Genomic DNA, 18,794 nt, shown 5'->3' on the forward strand with positions numbered 1-18,794 from the left:
AATAGACTCATGCTTTCTTAAAACCTTGTTAAAATACTATAAAATGAGGCTTTCAAATCAGACACATTCCATCAGTTTATTAAGGAAATGACTGAAATTATTGGCCACTTTCGAACTTAGTGAAATAACTGGTAGTCATCAGGCAGTCCTTAATGTGTGAGCAAAACAAGGTGTTTTCAGTTTTATAAATCTCATGGTTACAGGCAGTGATCAGGGAATGTAACTGGAATCAAGGGGGCACTGTATTCACTACTGAACTCATCACTGGTAGTCTACAGCAGACTGCTTTTGGAAGGGGAGGCCGATCAGAATAGGAGGGTCACTAGGGACAATAAAGGGGGTATTCCTGTCTCTGGCTCCTCCCCCCTCGGGTGTGTGTGTATGTGTATGACAGAAAGAGACAGCTGGGCTGTGTCTCCCCCCCTTCTCTGGTTGTGTGTGTGTGTGTGTGTGTGTTGGGTAATTTTTCTTAGCAACAGGAAAGGCTAACAAAGAGTCACTGATTTTGTTCTTTTCCTTTATTATTGTGAGCAGAAGTAGTTTCGAGGATAAATACAGTTTCTATTCTGTCACTTAAAATTTTCTTAGTCTGTAAAATAAAAAATACAAAAAAAGCAAATGTCCACCATTTAGGCCCAAAATAAGTAGTACGTATGGGCTGGAGTACAGTTCAGTGGTGTAGTGCTTGCTTTTAGCATATGTGAGGCCTTGAGTTTGCTCCCCAGTAACACACACAAGCTCATGAGGATGTAGTACGTGAAAGGGCTATGTGAACGGACAAGAACAAGCGTCACAACCTGAACAGTGGTATTCACAGAGGAACAGACAATTTGAACTCTGACCAAGTACACATACTTTATTGGGTTCATGATGATACTCCATTCAGCTGTTACCTTTTCCTAAGAAGGTAATGGTCAATGAATTTAGCAGCAGGGTACTACTGGACTTCTGAGCATCTGTGTAGTTTAAATGGCAAGTCATTATACTTGAATTGCTAACTATGATACAACTTTAAATCAGTATTATGACTAAATTTTCAGACAGAAGATAGCTATACCTAACCTGGTCTATGGTCAGTTCTATACTTTCCCAAAGTTCCATATGACTAGCACATGAATCATCTATAACTATGCTCTCAGTGTAACTATTCTGAAATTCCTACCAATACAGCTAATAACCCTCTTTAGAAGTCAGACCTAGGGGGCTGGACGTTTGGCTCAGCAGCACAGCACCTGCCCAGCAAGCGCAAGGTCGTGAGTTTGATCCCCAGTACTGGGGGCGGGGCGTGGGGGGGTCAGACTGAAGCCAAGGCACGATGGCACACACCTGTAATCCCAGCACTCAGGAGGCTGAGGTAGGGAACTGCTGTAGGTTCCAGGCCAGCCTGGGCTACACAGTGAGAGTTCAAGGATAGGCTGAACCACCCTAATGACACCCTTGTCTCAAAAAAAAACAGCCAGGTGTGGTGCTGCATGCCTATAACCCCAGCGCTCAGGAGGCTGAGGCGAGAGGATCACTGCAAGGTTGAGGCCAGCCTGGGCTACAAAGTGAGCCCAATGCCAGAATGAACTGCATATTGAGACTCTCTCTCAAAAAGACAAGAAAACAAAACAAAACAAAACAACAAAAAAAAGACTTAGTTTTGAGCAACTAAGCCAATTATAACTACTGCAGATGCCATAATACCTGATAAATGTCAAATTAAGCAGCAATACCTAGTTCCATACAGTTATTAGAAAAAATGATTACTTACATAAGATTAATATATACATAGGGTTAACCTAGATTCAGGTAAACATACTTTGACATTAATATAAAATTTATTGTAAAATTAGGATTACCTTGTTATTATATGTCATCTTGATCCTGCTATCTAAAAGAAAAAAAAAACACATTGTAAAGAACAGTTTTGCTTTAGCTGTTACACATAAAATGAATTTTAGAATACAAAAGGTACTTATCTGGTAAGACTCATCCATTTGCTTGTATTTCTATCACAAATGCCTCTAAAAGATAAAAGTCATAGGTCATCAGTCTGTTTAACTGACACATTAGAAACTTCATATGACAAACAGCAAATTAAGATAATTAATTTTTGTCATTTTATGCTGATGAAAAGCCCCCAAATGAAATGAAAATGTCCATGTATAACACTAACTCAGTATTATTTTTCTATTTGTGTGTATGTGTTTTTCTTTCATTTGTTCTTTCTCAGTACTGGGCACTGAATCCAAAGCCGTTGCATGCAGCTATATCCCCAGCCATTTTTATTTTTCTGAGACAGGGTCTTGCTAAACAGCCCAAATGGGGCTCAAATTTGTGATCTTCCTGCCTCAGTCTCACAGAGTTGCTGCGATTGCAGGTATGGCCTGGCTTGTCTAATTACTGAATTTCTTATCTTTTACGCTTCTGCAAGAATCTATTATATCCACTTATCCCTATGCCTAAGCTATTTATTTCTTATTGGGTTTTTCCTAATGACTCTCACAAAACCCTCTGAACAGTTACATCTCTCCCTGCTAAAAGTCCTTTGCGTGTTTCCAACATAAAAAATGTTAAACTCTTATTCATTTTGTTAGTTTAAGTTTATTGGTACAATTTGGGTATACACAATGATCACATTCATTACAGGGAATTTGTACCTGTACATGATATATCTTGATTTCTCCTTTTTCCCCATTCCTGTCCCCTCTTCAATCCCCGCAGTTCATAAAGCTGTTTAGATTTTATCCTTTTGTTATATTTTTCTTTCCCTCCCTTTTCAACAGTTTCTTCCTATTTCACAGTATTTCTTCTTTAAACAAATTCTAGAATGTGAAATGAATGACTGCAGTCATTTATAATGTTTGTTATAATTCGTATTAACAGCAGAATAAAATGTACTATTTATAATTATAATGTTTCTGTTATAATTCATATTAACAGAATAAAATGGACTATTTTAAGAATACTGGTTCCAAAATGTACTGATCTGAGTCTTCTATTTATTATTACTATTTTTTTTTGTTTGTTTGTTTCTTGAGACAGGGTCTCACTAGGTAGTTCATGTTGGCCATGAACTCACTATGTAGCCCTAGATAACTTCAAACTCCTGGGGATCCTCACACCTCAGCCTCCTGAGTACTGGGGTTATATGCAATGCATCACCACACCTGTTATAAGATTTCTACAGTAAGACTAGTGTGACTTTTATCATCTAAATGGATGACTTATCATCTAAATGGATCTGGAAAACAAACTCATAAAACAGCGATACCCTGGTAATGTGACTGCTCTGAAACTTGTCAAATTTGCTACTCTACACACCTTGATCAAAAACGTTGTTCTGGTCCTCATCTGCCTTGTGGTTGATGTGCAGGCTGGAACTTATTTGGCATCAACTGCTCATTGTGACTCTCTGCCCCTTCCAGCCAAAACAATTCATTTGATACTTTTTTGGTACTGGAACCAATTAATGATGAGTACTGAGGGCAGCACTGTGTAAAACAAGGACATTATTTTCTGGAATGGGATTCTTCTTGCTAGAAGTACTTAGGGCTTACCCCACTATACCCGTAACAGTTTAAGAAAACTAACAACAGGGGACTGGGGATTTAGCTCAGCGGCAAAGCGCCTGCCTGGCAAGCGCAACGTTTTGAGTTTGGTTCCCGGTATCGGAGAAAAACAAAAACCAAAAAAAAAAAGAAACTAACAACAATTAAAACCAGGGTATTAGTTTATAATCGAGAGGTTTCATCTTCGTCACTGTATGCCCTCATACACATCACCTAATTTCTGCACTTATTAAACGAAGATTACATACTAGTAAAAACGGCAACATAAGTGAAAGTTTAAGCACCGAAGATTGAACTCAGGACCTTGCACTATGGTACATGCCCAATCCTCCCTTTCAAAACTCATGTTGACAATTATTAAATGGGAGAAGACAGATGACTCAGAGTTAGGAGGCCAGTTCTCCTCAATGTGGTTTTACAGATTCAGTTTCTACTCTGGGAGATAAGAAACCAATGACCTTCTAAAATCTATACTGGAAAAGTAAAAATTAAAAACCCAAAACACTACCTGTTATCAAGACCTACTATACAGTTTATGGTAGCAAACAGTTTTTCCAGGATGGATCAAACCCCAGACCATGAAGATGCTAACTCAACCACTGAGCTTACCCAGTCCTCCAAAAACTAACAAAGCACTCATACTTCACTATTTGTCACCTTGGTAACTCGCCAAACCTGGTACTGGTGGCATTTTGATGAGGAAAAAAATATTTCAGTGCTCAGTTACAAACAGAATGTAATGGGTTTTTATCCCTCTTTCTTTAGGTTTAATGTTCTAGACCATGAAACCATTTCATTACATAACATTAGCCCAGGAAAATGTGAAAGTAATGGTGGTGGAATATTTAGACAGACATATGCAGGAGAAAAATAAGAATGTCCAACCTTATCTTTATACATTACAAAAATTAATTCAGCAGTGATCAGAGACCAATAATGTAATTCAAAATACAAAACAACTTATAAAAAATGTGAGGCCAGACACACTGGCGTATGCCTATAATCCCAGCACTTGGGAGGCTGAAGCATTTGGGCTACATAGCAAGACCCTGTCCAAAAAAAAAAAAGGGAGTAACTTACTGTTTCTTGTTTTGTTGTAAAATTAAGGTAGTATTGTCAAAGTATGAAACTTCTAGGGAGAAAACAGATCTGTTACTAGTTTTAAGAGAGTTCTTAGCCGGGCATGGTGGCACATGCCTGTCATCCCAGCACGTGGGAGGCTGAGGCTGGCGGGTTGCTGCGAATTTGAGGACAGTCTGGGCCAAAAAGTGAGTTCAAGGTCAGTCTGAACTGCATAGTGAGATCCTGTCTCAAAAAAAAAAAAAGTTCTTTATACTATACCATAAGTATAATCTGTTTTTAAAAAAGGGGCAAATAACGAGAAGTGAAAACAAACAAGAAATGAGGGAAAATACTTGCAAATCATTTGTCTCACAAAGGTCTTGTGTCCAGAATAATATATACATATAGGACTTTCAAAATTAAACAGTACAAAACAGTCCAATTTTAAAAAATAGGCAAAACAGCTGGGCAGGGTGGCACATGCCTGTAATCCCAGCACTTGGAGGCTGGGGCAGGAGGACTGCCATGAGGTCAAGGCCAGCCTGCACTACACAGACTTTGTTTGTTAAAAGAAAAGGCAAAATAGTTGAATTAGTCAATTCTGGAAGAAAGACACACAAATGGAAAATATGTATGTGAAAGGATATTAATCACTGAGTATTTACTAGGGAAATGCAAATTAAAATTACAGTGAGATGCTACTCATCTTTTTAAAGAGTACAACTACAGAGAATGACCCCACCAAGCACTGGTGAGGATGAGGACCAACAGCAATGCATCACGGCACATGCAAAATGCAAGCAGTACAGCTGCCTTGGAAAGCAGTCTGGCAGCTTCTTATGAACTTTAACATATCACTAGTACACCTAAGGTGTTCATCTAAACGCAATGAAAGCTTAGGCTGTCTGATTCACACAATGCACATCTCCAACATGGGACATCTTGGAATGGCAAAACTACAGATCAGTGATTCTAGAGGGTGGAAAAAAGAAATAAGGACAAGGCCATTTTTAATTGTGACGTAAAACGTCATATACTGGTTGGACTTCATAAAAATGTGTAAGTCAAAATTCACGGAATGCCATAGCAAGTTCGAGACCAGCCTGGGCTACAACATGAGCTCAAGGCCAGCCTGAACTGCATTGCGAGACTTCTCTCTCAAAAAAAAAACGAAACAAAACAGGATAAATCAGTAGGGGATGGTGGGTATTTAGGAAAAGCTTTTCTCATTTTATGAGAAATACTGTATGTGTTTCACAAATAAGAACATGTAAGTAGATGGAAAAAACTCTGGTAAATTTACAGTAGATGGTTTCACATATTTACAATTTAACATCAGCTCTCCAAATATGGCAACTCAAATGTTGGAGAACTTTTCCAATATAAAGGTGGACTAAGTCAAGACACTAATGCGGAAGAAACTTACTGTTCATTCACATTTAGGAATTTTTTTTTTTGGTCTTTTTGAGACAGGATCTTGCTATGCAGTTCACGCTGGCCTTGAGCTCACTTTGTAGCCCAGGCTGGTCTCGAACTTACAACGATCCACCTGCCTCAGCCTCCTGAGTGCCGGGATTACATGCGTGCGCCACCACGCCCGGCTTTTAGGAACTTATTTGACTGAAACGTCAAGGGAACAATAGCTCTGACTAAAAGCAGCCCAAGGTCACTTTGGTCAAAAAAATGATGGAAGAGATCGGTTCCACCACAATAAAAATTGGTACCCAGGTTTCCTCAGCAGAAATGTTAGTATGATTCAGGTTTACCATAAAGGCATGTTCTACGTACATGTTTCACTAACACATATCTAGGAATTCACTTCATAAAATATGACAACTCATCATTTGTAACTAAATGTTCTATTTTGACTGCAAAAGGTTTTAAAAATGGCTTTACTCTAACTTTCATGCACAGGATGGCCCATATTCAGACTGGAGCCAATTTCTATTTGAGTTAACATAATGACCTTTGGCCTGTCTCTACTGTAAATGAAGCAATGTGGCTGAATACAGTTTTTACAACTTTCCATAAGAAAAATCTACTAGAAGTGAACACAGATCCTGCCTTCAAGGACAATATAGTTCATTTAAAACTTTGACCACATTTAACACGGTAACCCTAAGGGCAAGTTACAATGTTGGCAAGTCATACACTAAAATTTCTCACAGCAAAGAAGTGTCTCTTCCTTCTTGGCAACCCTGACACAGGGCCAAATGAAGTTTTTTGACAAATGACTTTATGTGGAGACATGACATGTCATTTTCTTCCCTCTTTAGACATTTGGACAGCTTCAAAGTGAATTTCAGAAGAATCTTTAAGCATGAAATTAAAGCTGGCCTACTCTAAAATCTATTCTTTCCCTAAATGGAAATGTGACAAAACAGGAAGTTCGCAGCAGCAGAGAAGCCAGTTTTGTGGTACAAGTTGGTATTTACTGGGAACAGATTAGTTTTTCATGACTAAGTAATAAAATGCAGAACTTCAAAACCAGGAAGAAAACAGAAGTCTGCCTTGGTTTACCAAAGCCTGGACAATTTCAAGACCTTAAAAGCAGTATCACACAATACACAGAGAAATAAGCAACAGGAAGATGGCCTTTTTTTTTTTTTAAATAGATCCTACCTCAGGTTTATTTATATAAAGAGTACAAGAGGACACCAGCCCCCACAGGTGGCAGCCCAGCAGTCACGCCAGTCCTTCTGTCCTCACATGGGCAGATAGATGCTTTCACTTTGGGGCCTTCACAGGGACCTGGACACCTTTAGGAGCCTGAGCTAGAGCATAAGTTGCAGCCTGGGCCTTGGTTGGAGCTTGCGCCTTCAGCCAGCAAGGCCTGTCACCCCTGGCAATGTGGGCATGGATACGCTTCCCAAGCTTGGGGTGGGCGATATAGGCAAGTCAAGTGAGCTTGTGGTTCACACCCGTAGGGATCTTGGGCTTGAGGAGGGCCTTGGTAGCCTTAGCACATGCACTCACAGCCTTGGCATTGTTTGCCTGCATGTTCTTGAAGCCCTTCTTCTTGTGCTTCTTGGCAAAACGCATACTCCTCAGGAACCAGGGATCTACCCTCTTCAGAAATTCTTATCTTTGCAATCAGGATTTCTTCATGCCATTTCTACACCATTTTCAGGACCGGTTGTGCATGGTGTGGTTCTTGGATTTGTCCATATCTGCACTCTAACCCGAGGCTACCAAGCACCTCGAACTGGGGGCCTTTCATTTTGTTAAGCTCCTTCATATAAAAATCCCGTTGCTGCCCCCTGGGACCAAGATCTGAGCCACGAGAATTATACAAACACTAGAAACAGCTTTACAACAGGATATCAAAACTAAGAAACACAGATTTTCTCTTTTGAAGAAACAGTTAAGAATTCTAGTTTGGTTTTTTCTTTTGCTTGCTGTAGGATTTGTGGTAACCCTAAATACAAATATATATAAACCCCTAAAGTGGGATGTTGAACTGGTAGACTCAGTACATATTAGCAAGCACATAAGCCAAAAACTGAAAAAAAGAAAACAAACCCTCCCTCCTGACTACTTTAACTTCCACTCTAAAAGCTATGGAAACAATTTAGAGGCCTATTCAGATACCAACTAATTTGTATCACACTTAAGGGTACAGAACTGTATCAAAATGCCTACTAAACAAGGAAGTACCAAACAAAGGTAAAGAATTATTTACTTCATTCACTCCCTCTAAAATTAGGCTGAGAGCTATGAGATGTCAGGAAACCAATATTGTGTATCTCATTAGATTAAAAAAAAAAATCAATTACAGGAGAATATACTAAAATGTGTTAAACAGTATATAAAACAGAAGCTTCACAACTGTGAACCAGTGATCTTGCTTAGCTGTTATCTGAAAAAGCTGAATAATAACAGAACTCTTGATGAACAGTGGCTGGGGATGTAGTTCAGTGGCAGACCACTTCTCAAGCATCTGTCAGGCCCTGGTTACCATTCCAGCACCATAAAAAAACTCAAAAAGAACCGCTGGTACAAAAACAGTAAGACAGGTAGAGCATGACAACTTAACAGAATTTGATGCTAAGCAATAAGAACATCAATAACTTTCTTAAGTGCTTAGATCTCTGAGTCAGTGTCTGTTTATTTTTAAGGGTTAACAGCTAACCTTATAGGAACAGATGGACATAGGAAGTAAAAACAGAAATTGGACTAGAACCTTATTAAGATCTGTAAATACTTTAGCACCATGAAACTCATTCTCCGAAAGAAAAATTCAGGCAATGATGTATCCCGGGTCACAGCACTGAGTAACAGGGTTGTGATTACCACACACAACATCTAGTTTTCAAACCTAGTGCTTCTATATTAGGATCCTTATTCAATTCAAAGTCCTGCTGAATTATTGTAAAAATTCTGGGAATTTTTCAGCTAAGAGCACATAACTGCCTTTTTGGCTCTAGGAATGCCTACTATGAACCTGGTATTTTAACTCAGTGGTACCCATCCTTTTTTAGCACCAGGATCAGTCTTACAGACAATTTTTCCCTGGAGGCCAGGGTGGAGGTATGGTCTGGGGATGACTCAAGCACATTACATTTATTGTGCACTCTACTGTATTTCTATTATTACACTGTGCACTTTAATTCTGCTATTATTAGAGTCTTACATGGAACGTACAACCTAGATCACTTAAATGTGCAATTCACAGGAGGGTTTCTACTCCTGTGGGAATCTAATGTCACAGTTGATCTGAAAAGAGGCGCAGTTGAGGCTGTAAAGCAAGCAACGGGGAGAAGTGGTAAACAGAGAAGAGGCTTTGCTTGTCTGTCCACTACTCACCTTCTGCTGTGCAGCTGGCTCCTAATGGGCTATGGACCCAGACTGGAACCAGTATGTGGCCTGAGGTCAAAGACTCTGTTTTATACCATCTCTCCAGTTTCCATCATTTCCATTTCTTCTAAATCTTAAGGGTAAGTCCTGATTAGAATCATAGCATTCAAGGAGCAAATAAATGTCCTGACATATTATCTTACCTAGTTCCTATCTTCAGGCCTAGTTTTACACAGTGGTATTTGGTTCTGTGATTTAAAAAATACACACAAGGCTAAGACTTTGAGTTCAATATACTGAGCCAGGGGGCCTATATGTTCTGTTAATGGCAAGAGACACACCTTTGGTCCTTGCTGTATCTCAGGTTTATACCTAATAATAAGGAAGATCTATGAAAAATCAAGTATACCAGAAAAACAATCCCTCTAGTGGCTAATTAATTAAGCACATCTATTACAAGAACACATTCTAAGGAAATCCCTAACCTATGGATAGTCACCCAAGTGCCATATCACCTACATGCTCTTGAACTTGACTCATCCTGAAACCTCAAGTGTCCACATCTTAAATGCCTGACAAGGACATTCTTGGATGTACAAACACCAACAAAGCACACATTTCCTGCCACACATCTGTCCATCAAATGCCTTTTCAGCTGGCAACACTTTTTATAAACTTTGATTCCATAAACAAGTACTACTAAATGCCACGGCCAGTGACATGTTCTAACCTTACAAAGATGAAAAAGGTACAGTTCTCTGCTTGAAAGGATTTCTTAACTAACTGAAGGGCATTAAAGCTAATAAAAAGCTCAAATGGAATACAGAAAGTGGTAGGAATCACATAAGAGGAAATATGAAGAGAATACCTGTACTAATACCTACACAAAGCTTTCAAGAAAGTCTTACTTAAAAGGTAGCATCTGAACATAAAGAGACAAGATAACCGTTTTGGATGGCTGGGACAGTATCAACAAAAACAAAGAAGACATGAGGCTTGTACAGGGAAACAATGAAAGCTGTGCGTGACTGCACTATCTGATCTTTTAAGGGAAGAACAGGAAAAAAAGAGTTGGAAAAAATTGGTATGACCTTCAGAAGGTAATATCTAGGAGCTTCATTTTTGCTATAGCTGTGTACATAAATACAATAATACAAACATTTAAAACTCCTGAGACACTCAGGTAATAACACAGGCATAACAATACCACTTAATAACCACATGCTTCCTAAATACTTGACACCAGTCTAAGTACTGTACATATACCAACTCATGTAATACAAATTCCAACCTTGTCAGGTGAAAGCTATTATTGTCATCTTATAGACAAGGCAGAAAGGATGAGAAATGTGCTTCCTCACAAAAATCTTTGGCCATACCTACACATCCTGAAGCTGGAAGTAGTTTCTTTGCTACCTGAATGATGTTTAAAGTTATCATTCCTTTTTTTTTTTTTTGGTACCAAGAATCAAACTCAGGGCCTTGCGCTTGCCAGGCAGCCGCTATGCCGCTGAGCAACATCTCCAGCCAAAGTTATCACTCTTATAGGGCACAGGAAAAGCTGAAATTCTACCAAGGTACCCAAAAGACTTTTTCTTTTTTTCTTTCTTTCTTTTTTTGGTCTTTTTTTGTTTTGTTTTGTTTTTTTGTTTTTTTCCGGTACCGGGAACCGAACTCATGACCTTGCGCTTGCCACGCACGCGCTTTTGCCGCTGAGCTAAATCCCCAGCCCCTTTTTTTGGTCTTTTTGAGACAGGGTCTCACTATGCAGTTCAGACTGGCTCTGAGCTCACTTTGTAGCTCAGGCTGGTCTCAAACTCCCAACAATCTTCCTGCCTCAGCCTACCGAGTGCCGGGATAACAGGCATGGGCCACCATGCCCAGCACCAAAAGACTTTGTCTTTGAAAAATAAATGGTTTCAAAGCAAGGGATTAATAAAAGAGTGAAGTAATAAACCCACACAATTACATGCTAAAAACAAAAGATGCTAAAAATAACACAAATATTGTTTATGAATACAAAACTTTTTCTCAATTTGTAAGTAATTTTTATTATTTTTGGAACTCCAAGTTAGCATTATATTGGGCAAACTTTTACCAATTGAAATGAGAGTTTTGCTGTATAACACAAAAAGCTCTAATTTCATAAACTCAGACAGTATCCCCAAATGAAGACCAAAGCATGAGGTTTTTTTTTTTTTAGCATGAGGTTTTTTTTAAAAACAGTGGCACCCACCCCCATAAAAAAGGAAAAAGTACTTGATATCGTGGCTAACCCTAACAGATCATTTAGAAAATTTGCTTTCTCTTGAAACACAACCAGAACTTTCTCCTTGTGAGAAAGTGAAAAAGCCACTTTTTCTAAAGTCTTAGATGTGTGTGTGTGTGTGTGTGTGTGTGTGTGAGAGAGAGAGAGAGAGAGAGAGAAAGAGAGAGCGCGTGAGCGAGCAAGCCAGTGGTAGGACAACCATAGGAGCTAAACTGTTGAAATCAAGTCCTTCCTCTTGAGGATGGACTCAAACAATCAAAAGACAGCCTATTCCATGTGTGGATATTTATAAATATTGAAGTATTTCTTATATTTAACATTTCAAAAGAAAAACACGCCAGGTGTGGTTGGAGCACACCCATAATTCCAGCACTTGGGAGGCTGAGGCAGGAGGACTATTCAAGTGTGAAGCCAGCCTGGGCTTCAAAGTGAGTTCAAGACCAGCCTGAACTGCACAGTGAGACCTGGTCTCAAAAAGACCAAAAAAAGGGCTGGGGATTTAGCTCAGCAGCACAGCACCTGCCTGGCAAGCCTGAGGTTGTGAGTTCAATTCCTGGTGCTGGAAAAAAACAAAACAAAACAAAACCAAAAGAAGAAGAAAAACACAAAAACCTGTATGAGCAAAATAAAAGATAATATGAGGTAGGGAGACAGGTCTTTTTCAAATGGGAAGGGGGACAAAAGGGGGAGAAGAGAACTGAGATGTATTATGTGCAGGTATCAACCTTTCGTGAGGAATGTAATGAGGAATGATTACATTCCTCACTGAAAACATGTACTGATAAAAGGAAAACATCAAAAAAGTATGAAAAAAATTTTTCCACTCAGGAAGGGGAAATTTCATCCCCATACTTGAACACTTAAAACATACATCCTATAAAACGCCTTCAAAAAACTGTTTTTTCAACCATAAAATCTATAACCTCTCCTCCGTTTGAGAATCTCATTTTCCAGAACTTATCCAACTTATCATCTTAATGAAAAAGTTGAACCCTAAGAGTCAGAAATAAGAGAACCCTAAAGAAATAACTAAGTTAACAAACCGGAATTTAAAGTCAAAACAGAAACAACATAAGGTCCAGCATAATGCTTTGTCCCAATTAACAAACTGAATGAAATCTGACACAAGACTAACCCTTAAATGGTCATTTAAGTAAGTTCTAACTTGCATGTTTAAAAATGGATTTCATTTTTTATACCAACAAGTGGTCTCTCCTGACTTTTAACATGAGTTAATGGTGGTGTAACAGTGTGTTGTTACTTTTGTAAATGACAGGAGTGTTTTGTTTATTTCTTTTGTACTTAATCGTCAATTAGCAATCAAGTGCTGCCAACCTCAACCTCATTAGTTCACCCATCCCTTTCTCTCTAGGTCCTACTTCAGTATTCTCTCACACTAACGTCAGTTCAATACTATTTTGTCTTCCCATCTTCAGTTCTTGAGTCACTTTTCATTCATTTTCTAACATACTTTATACACATTATAACCCCTTTAGCAAAGGTAACAAATTAAAAGGGAGGTCTATATGGAAAAATACATGCTGTAAATCACTACCAAGTATTACACAAGAAACAAGAAATACAATACCAAGAGCTAATGCATAGTTTGAAGGCTTAGAGAGACATCTTGTACAAGAGTAAGTGAAATACATAGAAACAGGTCCCACCTGACTTCACAGAAGCTATTTTGAACCTACTTTTTGCACTATTAAATTAGCAGAACTGATAATATATACCACCTAATACTGGTAGCTTAGTGAAACTCAAAAGAAAGGTAATAATCTAAATTATAAACTGAGAAAACACATGGCCACGTTTCAAGAATCATAAAAATGTTCATCCAACTTTAAAGCAATCATACAAGAACATTCCAAAGCAGAAGCTACTGCACAGAAACAGATAATTATAGCATAATATTGATGAGCTAGACACCTACATGGTCAAGCAATAGAAAAATTAAGTTAAAGATGGACTATTAGGCTAGGTATAGTCGCCTGTATCTGTAATCTTAGCATTTGGGAGACTTAGGCAGGAGGGTTGCTGAGTTCAAGGCCAGCCTGGATGACATTCTGAGTTCAAGGCTTGCCTGAACTACATAGTGAGATCCCGTCTTAAAAGATAAAACAAAAAAATGCACTATTTTCCACTATTAAAATTATTATGGAGACTTCCCACTCTCACTGAACACTAGTAACAATGTTAAAAATAAAGAAAAACAAACCCACTTGGGCTGGGGATTTAGCTCAATGGCACAGCGCCTGGTGCGAGGTCGTGAGTTCGATTCCCAGTACCAGAAAAAAATAAAAAATAAAAAACAAACCCACTTAATGACTAAAAAAAAAAAAAGAATATGCTTGTACACAAGGAAATTTTTAAAATGTGTTAGCATAATGTGACAGCAAATATGATAGCTGGGCATGGTGGCGCATACCTGTAATCCGAGCACTAGGGAGGCTGAGGCAGGAGGACTGATGCAAATCTGAGGCAAATCTGAACACCAGCCTGAACTGCATAGTGAAACCCCCTCAAAAAGATGGCGGGACGAAAAAGGGCTGGGGTATAGCTAAGTGGTGCAGTGTCTGCCTGGCAAGCATGGGGTCTGGATTTCGATTCCTGGGGCACCCCTAAAAAAAAAAATTGTAAGTGATGTTCTTTTTTAAATTTAGTTTCATTATGGTTTATAAAGTCTGAAAATAAAAACTATCTCCAATTTTTGTTCACACCCGTTTTCAAAGCTCTCTAGTAACCTTGTAGCCCACAGGATTTTTTTTGTGTGCATGTGTCTTTTGAGACAGGGTCTCACTATGCAGTTCAGGCTGGTCTTGAGCTCACTTTGTAGCCCAGGCTGATCTCGAACTCGCAACGATCCTCCTGCCTCAGCCTCCCGAGTGCTGGGATTATAGGCATGAGCCACCACACCCTGCAGCCCACAGGATTTTGATGTGCAGTGAATCCTAAGAGTACTGATGCGACAAGCCCCCCAAAATATTCCCAACCTAATCTTTAGCCTGTCCTCCCTTTTTTTTTTTGGGTTTTCCCCCCGAACCGGAACCGAACTCATGACCTTGCGCTTGCCAGGCAGGCGCTTTGCCGCTGAGCTAAATCCCCAGCCCCTGTCCTCCCTTTCTAATTTGTTTACTATCTGAAACAGTTTTCCTTATATAATCACACACTTGTTTATAATCTTCCATCCAATTAGAATGCCTTTTCTAGATTTAGTTTACACATCATTATCCTTAAAATCCTTTAATAACTACTTAGTAAATATTTTTCTGCAATTTTTATTCTTTTAATGGTGGTAGGAATTCAATGTAGGACCTTGTGGATGCTAAGCATGTGCTCTTACCACTGAGTTATATTCCCAGTCCACACGCACTGCTTTCTTGAAGCAATGTTTATTTAAATCTTCAAAGTTATCCAAAATGCTTAAATCTTTTGAAATAACTATTTGAATTATATGCAGAAGAAAACCACAATGACTCGATGTAGCTGTAAAATCAGCAGTGAAATTTAATAGGACAAAAGGCCATATAGATTACAAATTATGCTTTGAGTACAAGTGAATTGTGTAACTTATAATGCTTAGGAAAGGAGCTACATTCAACACAATCAGTTCCACTTCACAACATACACTGATATTTCTAGAAGTAATGATACAGTTGAATAGATTCTATCATTTTTCAGAAGTTACACTTACACACGGTGTAACATAGCCAATAATGATCACTTAAGGTCAAATAAAATTACATACCAGAAATTTTTAACAAAGAAAACATATCCTCATCTTTAAAACTGGAACACTATGCCTCATTTTCACATAAAACCAGTCTTATTCTGAAAGACAAAGACTTGTTTCACTTTTGAGACTTACTGCTTAGACACTAAGAACACATACTATTTTAACGAATTTTTTTCTTTTTGCTTCTAAACCCTTTTACTGGTAGAATCCCTTTATGTCACTTTTACAAAATGAAAAAAAAAAAAAAAAAAGAAAAAGTTTACCATGGTACATGATAAAAACCTTAAGCACTAAAAAATTCAGAAATGGAAGTCAGGGGCACTGGTGCACCCGCAGGAAGTGAAGTAGAACTGCTTGGCCCAGGCGCTCAAGGCCAGCCTGAGGAACACAGTAAGATCTCACCTCAAGAAAACAAAAACAAAACAAAAAAAATCAGAAATGGGAACCAATGGAATGGGCAATCAAATCCATAAAGATGTCCCGATTTTGAGATTTTGCTAGAAGTGCCACACAGATCTTATGCCACACATAATTATACACAGTGCCTCATCTGAGCCTGAACAAAATTTTCTTTCAAAATACTTTCAGGTTATAGAAACTTTAAAAATTTGACCACCTTCATTTTCTAAGAAATGTTACTTTATTAGTTAGGCTCACAAAAATAGGTACAACGGTAACATTCAACCCTTATTTCTCTCCTTTACATCTATGATATGGTGCTGTAACTGTTCACTTACTACTCATTTATATACGAGTATTATATAAATACTCATTTATATACGAGCCAGAGATACAGCTCAATGGCACAGCGCCTGCCAGGCAAGCATGAGGTTGTGAGTTCAATTCCTGGTACCAAGAAAAAAAAAAATAAAAAAACCTAATCTACTTGGGAAAGTAACTTTGTTGTTCCCTATGAAAAGATAGTCTAGGCAGTGGGCTTCTATTACGGTATCACAGCATTCTTAAAAATGTAAGGAGGCTTATTATTTCTTATACAAAATTTTGTATACAAACTTCCACACAGGTTCATGAGTATTTACAGAGCACCTGAAGCGGAGGAACTTAACACTGAATAAAACAGTTGCTGCCTTCTGGGAATAGTCTCAAACGGGAAGTCAAAAAACTGCAAAGGCGGCAAAGAGGAAAGTAAAGGGACCCGGCAGGCTGTACAAATACTGAGGGAACCCACATAAGGGCAGGAAATTTTAGGGAAGGCTCCAGGGGAACACAAAGTAGTTACATTCAACTATACCACTACAAAAAATAATTTTTAGGGTCCTCTCATTATCATTCTGTGTGTAGCCAAATATTTCACTGTACAAGTACAACTATTTCGCTGGGCATGGTGGTGCACACCTGTAATCACAGCACTCGGGAGGCTGAGGTAGGAAAACTGTTGAGAGGCTGAGGTCAGCATGGGCTACAAAGTGAGTTCAAGGCCAGCCCGATCTGCAGTTGAGACCCTGTCTCAAAAAGACAAAAAAGCTTAAGATCATGGCACTCTTGACCACGCAGTGGCATAGCACCAGCGTTCCCAACTGTTTGGGAAGCTGAGGGAAGAGCACTGAGCACACAAGGTCGGGGTCAGCCGGGCTAACACAGTGAAACATCGTCTCTTAAAAAAAGAAAAAAGAAAGACAGTGCTAGTTTTTCTTGAATAAACAGATATTCTGGAAAGTTGAAAAATAAAGCTAGAGAAAAATTAAAACCAAAAAACAAGACAAGTTACAAAAGGAAAAGACAGCGGGGCATGGTGACACATGCTCTGGAAGTCAAAGGCTGGGTGATCACAAAGCTTAAATCCAGCCCGGGCAACATAGCAACTTAGTTAAGACCGTATCTTAAAATGGGAAAAAAAAATTGGGTAGAGGGGGTGCACAACAACAACTACAGTACAGTGAAAGGAAACGCTTTCTGATGGACAATTGTATATACATTCAACCTCCAAAAAGTATAATCATTTTAGTCTTGCACTCCCACTTCTGCACTTCTGGGCATTTATTCCAAAAGGAGTATGTGAAGAAAGAGCTAGATGCCTGGCACACTGTAAGAGCCACTGACACTAGTTCTTAGGCACAGTACTTTGCAAAGTATGTCTAAAGGATATTCACTGGCCTAATATTGTCATTATACAAAAATGAAAATAGATCTTATAAATTATGGTACAACTATTCTATGTAACATTGTAAGTGGTTTCTGGAATGGAAAAGTGGGTAACAAAATAAGTATAATTAAATTTTCAAAAACAAAACCATACAAAAAAGGCCCTCTGTATACTGTTGTTTACTACACAGTTGGATCAGATGATAGCAGTTTAAAGCTGGGTACTGCAATTATGGATGATTACCATCTGGGACGTTCAGCAGTAGTATACTGTTTTACAGTTTCCTCATTTAAAACTTTGCTTCACTCCTAAATATTCTTACTGATAAAGATTTCTGCAAGACAAATTTTTTTACATGAAGTAGAACTGTGAAACTATTCATAGCGTTTCATGTTAAAAATACTAAATGCTTAAAAGTTTAGAAATGTAGTGAAGCACCCTTGTAAGTCCCAGCACTCCAGACACTGAGGCAGGAGGATCTCCAAGAGCTCGAGGACAGCCTGGGCTACATAATGAGTTCAAAGCCAACCTAAACTATATAGCGAGACGGTCTCAAAAAGAAAAAGGAAAAGGAAAAAAAAAAAAAAAAAAGCCACATGAATGGGTAAACGCATCCCCAAGTATGTCCTAATTTCAGAATTTCATCTAAAAAAAACCACATCAGAAAGCTCATCAAACAGATTGATTTGAACCCCGGCCAACCAAAACATCTTTCGACTACCATTCTCCCACTCTAGTATTTATTTATTGGTCCGCAGAAAACTTCCTGGTAGTCCCTCCCCGTTCTAGAGATTCTTGGAGACGTCAGGACTCACCTGCTTGAGGTACTGTCACCAAGATGTCCTTTTTTCTTCAGTACAACTGCCAAAACAAAACAACTGCTGTATCACGCGATTCTTGAGCCCCACCCAATGCAGCAACAGGATTTAAAATAAGGGTACTGAAGATACACATCTATCCCGAAGTGCCTAATTCACTTGCTACAAATTCCGACCTACATTCCCGTTCAAAATTTTTGGGAGTAAAAAATTCGCTCTGCTTCAGTGAAAGATAACTTTTGCTAGGCAAATTCAATCCGTGGTGATCCTCAACAATACTTCACATCTCAATTACTGCACTCCGTGAGACAGTTAACTTTTCAACCGATCACCGGGCGCACTATTTACAACAGGAGCCCCGACGAGCAGCGCCGGACCCCGGAGTCCCTCCCGGTCCGGCCCGGCCCCGCCGCCCGGCGGCCTCCACCTCGAAGGCTCAGGCGCCCGCGCC

General features: G+C 39.0%; 1 long non-coding RNA gene across 7 annotated transcripts in view; it reads right to left on the reverse strand.

Annotated features, from left to right (window-relative positions):
• The window catches only part of LOC102003638, a 39,213-nt gene that overhangs the window by 20,007 nt on the left and 412 nt on the right, over positions 1–18,794 (reverse strand). For 4 of the 7 annotated variants that reach the window (XR_001236801.1, XR_263316.2, XR_001236799.1 and 1 more), the window contains exons 2-3: positions 18,341–18,386; positions 1,842–2,006 (exon numbers count right to left, since the gene is read on the reverse strand). This is a non-coding gene — a long non-coding RNA (uncharacterized LOC102003638). Of the gene's footprint in view, positions 1–41; positions 766–829; positions 957–1,714; positions 2,007–18,340; positions 18,387–18,794 lie in introns of those variants that run through there. The other 3 variants (XR_263317.2, XR_001236797.1, XR_001236798.1) reach the window with 3 other exon arrangements.

This window comes from Chinchilla lanigera, unplaced genomic scaffold (genome assembly GCF_000276665.1).
Source record: "Chinchilla lanigera isolate Chin_1 unplaced genomic scaffold, ChiLan1.0 scaffold00065, whole genome shotgun sequence".
Classification (NCBI taxonomy): domain Eukaryota; kingdom Metazoa; phylum Chordata; class Mammalia; order Rodentia; family Chinchillidae; genus Chinchilla; species Chinchilla lanigera.